At 44.6% G+C, this 4,975-nt stretch overlaps 1 pseudogene; it reads right to left on the bottom strand.

The window, feature by feature from the left end:
- Window positions 1–3,398: 3,398 nt before the first annotated feature.
- Window positions 3,399–4,975, bottom strand: part of LOC102854347 — an 8,668-nt pseudogene continuing 7,091 nt past the window's right edge.

Here is a 4,975-nt window from a genome sequence, read left to right as displayed (position 1 = left end):
ATGATCTTAGCAATTACATACTATGCAGCATAGAGTTAGACAATGACTAAGGATGACAGAAGAATTGATGCCTTTGAGTTTTGGTGTTGGAGAAGAGTCTTCAACATACTATGCATAGCCAGGAGAACAAATAGATCTGTCTTGGAGAGGGTGAAACCAAGTTTCTCCTTGGAGGCAAGGATTTTGAAGCTTGGTCTCACATACTTTGGGCATGTGGCCAGGAGGAACCAGTCTTTGGAGACTAGACTAGGAAGGCTGAAGGGATGGTGCAGGAGAGGAAGATCCCTGGATGAAATGAATTGATCCAGTACCTGAGGCAATGGAGGTGAGACTGGCTTAAGATAGGGCAGGGTTCAGAGCTGTTGTACACAAGGTCACTATGAGTCACAGGAGACTCAACACACATAGCTATATCACCACAACAACACTGTTTCTCGGTTTGGGGAAGTGTTTTCTTAGCATCTTTATCTTGTTATTCTTTATCATTTAGATTTAACACTCAGGCACAATTGTCAAGGGTCACACTGTATTTTCTAGGAATCTTCTGGAATAGTAATCACACCTGAATCAACATTAAATGTCCTCAAACAAATGCCTCATGCAGGTCCTAACATGAATAAGCATTAGTATAATAATATAAGTTCTTCTAAACAGACTATCAAGTACTATATTGCACCAACTTGAGAACCAGTATTCTGGCTGTAACTAGTCTTTGTGCCTCTTCTTATTAGTTGCTGTTGACTTGATTCCAACTCCTGGCAATCTCATGTGTGAGAACAAAACTCCTCTCTCGGGTTGTCAAGACCTTTTAGAAACAGGTCTTCAGGCCTGTCTCTCAAAGTGTCTTTTGGTGGGTTCAAACCTCCACCCTTTTAACTTGTAGTCAACTGTTCAACCATTTGGGCCCCCATTCTTTGAATATGTTCTCAACGCAGCAGCCTGACCTATGGTGTTAAAACAGAAACAAGCCATGTCACTCCTCTGCTCAAATGCCTCGTGAGCTCCCTTCTCACTGAGAAAATCCAGGTCCTTGTTGTTGACTCCTGTTGTATCAGCCCTGACTCATGCACAACGCATGAAACACTGTCCAGTCCCACTCCATGAGCATTCACAGATAGCCCACTGTGACCCATAAGGTTTCCAATCGATGGCTGACTCATAAGTAGATCACCAGGTGTTTCTTCCTAATCTTAGTCTAGCAGTTCTGCTGAAACCTAACCAGAGTCATGTTGTCATTGTCAGAACAAGGCAGAACATAGCAACCCATAACTCACCACTGACTGAGGAATGGTGAGTTATATATACAAGGTGCTTTGGTTGGGAATAGAACTCAACTCTCTTTTCTCATGGAAAAAGAGAAATGCTACCAGGTCACCAAAGCCTCATACCATCATTCCTAACATTACCTAAGGCCCTACCCACTCTTCCCTACTCGGCCTGGATCCTCCTGCCCACTGCCCCTTCTGGATCCTATCTTCTAGTATTCTCTCCCTCCCCCCTCTCAATTCCAGTCATTCTGGCCTTCTTGATGTTCCTAATCTAGAGCAGTCACACCTGAGACTCAAAACCTGTTTATCTGCATTTTCCTTTTTTGGAATGTCCTTCTCTCCCATATTCCAATGACTCGCTCTTCTACCTCCTTTAGATAAATGCTGCTTTCTCATGAGACATTTCCTGGCTGACCTTTGTAAAAAAAGAGTCTCACTCTTCAGTACACTAAAATATACAAAAGGCTACCCTTTCCTTACCTACTTTTTCTTCATAGAGCTTAGTACCCTCTAGTACCTTATTGTTGTTGTTGTTGTGTGCCAACGAGTCGCTTGCAACTCATAGCCACCCTGTGTACAACAGCCCTAAACTCTGCTCTGCCCTGTGCCAATCGCACTGTCTCTGACACACCCATCCCGATTACCCCAGTCACCAAATCAATCCACCTCATAGAGGGCCTTCTCCTTCTGTGGTGTCCCTCCACCCTCCCAAGCATGATGTCCCTCTCTGAGGACCAGTCCCTCCTTACAACATGTCCAAAGTATGTTAGGTGGGACCTCAGAATCCTTGCCTCCAAGGAGCCACCCAGTTTAACCCTTTCCAGGATGAATCTGTTTGTTTTCCTTTTTCTCTCCAAGAAGTCATGTGTTTTATCCCTTTGACTCAGTGAAGTGGCTACAGCAAAGTACCGCATCATCTTGTAGACAATCAAGAAATAGGTGTTAACTGAATGAATAACTGTCGGCTGCATTCAGCAAAATGATTGATATTTTTAATAGTCCTTAGCATTCCAGTGGGTCACACCAGAGTAACGGAGACATGCAGCTTATTTCTTCAACCAAGGTATTCCAGAAGATATAACATTAATTAAGATTTATTTTAGTACTATTCAAACACACTGCATTTTCAGGATTCAGGATGTAATATTAAGGCCATGAAATATTTCCCAGGAAAACCAGGGGGGAAAAAAACCAAAACACAACCCATACTCATTCACTCATTGCCATTGACCAACTCATGGCTGCCCCTCCAGTGAAGAATGTCAATCATGTGGGGATTTATTTCTCTTAAAAAAGGGGGAAGGAGAGAGAAACCAACCAAGTCCTTGTACTCAGTGGTGTTCAGGTTGTATGACACTCACCAGGGAAAAATTGCTTCTAGCTCCACTGTGGCCATTACTCAGAGGATAGTTGGACAGAGCTGACCATTAAACTTTAAAAACTCCCCACCATGGGGTTGATTCCAGCTTATGGTGATCCAAGGCTACGAACTGAAATGGGAGCAGACATCCACTCACTTTGCTGCTGCTTTTCATTGCCAAAGGTTTATCCCTACTAAGACTGAAGCAAAGGTGGCCTGATAACACTTAAGACTCCTTCACAACCAAATAGGAAACTCTCCAGCCAGGCAAGGGGATCTCTGCTGGCCTTCATCCCTTTGTTATTATCCTGTTGTAGTTATTGTTCTTGTTGTTATGTGCTATTGTGTAGGAAACAACCCATAGCTGACCTTCTAGCCGGCCTATTCAGAGGCAGTAATTGCACAGGTGAAGGCAGCCCATCCCTCTCCTGTGGAGCAGCTGGTGGATTTGAACTGTGTGCCTTCAGAATAGCAGGGCAGATTCTTACCACTAGATGACAAGAGCTTCCTGTGGTGTATCTTTTTTTTAAAAAAAAAAATCTCTTGTTAAAAAAAATTTACAAAGAAACCTTTTGGTTCAACCTAATAAAAGTGATATCTAGAAAATACTCCCCATTGTTAAGTCTGTATGGGAAAGTTCTGATGCTGAAGATGGCTAAGGCATGGTGCTCGGGAAGACACGTGGCTTCTGCTGCCACTGCGTTTTACACGACGCATCCCTAGTTCCAATGACAGTGGTCCTGAAGTGATGCACGGGCTGCAGCAGGGGCTCAGACGTAGGCGCCCAGGGCTGCGTGGAACTCTGTGAGACACTGGACCAGCTGCTGGAACTTGAGCCTCTCCTCGGGATCTAAGGCCCAGCAACAGGCCATCACAACGAAAAGTTCATCTGGGCAGTTTGATGGGCTGAGCTATTCGGTAACCGTCTTTCAGATACGCAGCCATCTCAAAGGGGTCAATGTCCACGTCCGGCATCTGGCCCAGGATCATGAGCTCCCACAGTGTCACTCCGAAGGCCCACACATAGCTAGCGCTGGAAAACTCATTATTAACTAGACTTTCCAGAGCCATCCACTGCACTGGCCTGTTCTCATTGTCCCCCAGGCAGTGATAGTCCATGGGGAACAAGTCTCTGGAGAGGACATTATCTGTGATCTTCACTTGGAGTGTATCATCAATGACACAGTTCCTGGCGGTCAGGTCTTTGTGGATGACTTCCCTTCGGGCCAGATAGCTCATCCCACAGGCAATCTGAATGACCATGTGCACCAGGTCTCGTTGAGAAATGGCCTGAGGATTATTGGCCTCTATTAACTTGCACTGCCGTAAGAAGAGTTTCAGGTTCCCCCAGTTCATGTAAGGCAACACCACCATCGCCTTTTCTCCTTCATCTATACACACATGTGTAATCGGAAGGAGATTTCTGTGATGAAGACCTCGTAGCTTACAACTTTCGGTGAGCATCATCATCACCTGAACTTCAGATGCTTGATCTTTGACTGTTTTCACAAATGCTTGTTTTTCTTTATTTGGATCTTTTTCATCTATTAAAATTCCATGGAAAATACGTCCAAAAGTACCTTCTTGGAGAACATCTTTCAGGGTTACTCGCTCCCGGGATATTGCTATGTCCTTCACCTTGGCCTTGGCCTCCAGAAGAGTGACACTTTTCAGGTCGTTCTTCTTGATGCGCAGAGTAGGATAAGTGGTGATGGGAGTTGCATTGTTGGGCGTGTCAGCTCGCAGATACTGGGTCGTCTGGGTGGAGGGCTGGGACAGTCCCTGGGAACTACTGCTGGCACTGATGCTGTCATCCAGTTCAATCCTTTTCATACTATGAAGGTGCAAAACAGCTAATATTATTACTACAAGAAATATGGCTGCACAGCAGACCCCCACGCTGATGTAAAACACGCGCTTCGAGGTGGTTGGAGCTGCGTGCACAGGGTCATAAAAAGTTCTGCTAGTGTTTTTGTCCAAGGCTGAAGTTTTCACTTCTTCAAATTTTTTGTAGCGTTTAAAATTTAAGACTGTAAAATTTTTTGAAGAGTTTACTGTCAAGTTGAGCTGCATGAGTATCATCACCTCAAATCGACTTTACCGGTGCAGAAGAGCTCGATACGGAACACTGATAAAGTCCGAGGAACCTCCTCCTGAACAGAAATGTTGACCTGGGGCATGTCCATAGCCACAAAATTATCTATTTGAAATCCCAGCTTATATTCAACCTTGGACTTCGCATGCCAAGTGACATGCAGGAAATTTGTCTCACTGGGAACTAGCAGGTTAAAGGATAGAGCGTAATGGCTAATAAGGTCATTTCTCACATAATAAAGTTCTGCATCAA

The sequence above is a fragment of the Elephantulus edwardii genome, unplaced genomic scaffold (genome assembly GCF_000299155.1).
Source record: "Elephantulus edwardii isolate Elephantulus edwardi_28Jun2011 unplaced genomic scaffold, EleEdw1.0 scaffold00017, whole genome shotgun sequence".
NCBI classification, from domain to species: Eukaryota; Metazoa; Chordata; class Mammalia; order Macroscelidea; family Macroscelididae; genus Elephantulus; species Elephantulus edwardii.
The sequence above is the reverse complement of the archived record's forward strand: the minus strand, read 5'-3'. Positions and strand labels throughout refer to the sequence as shown.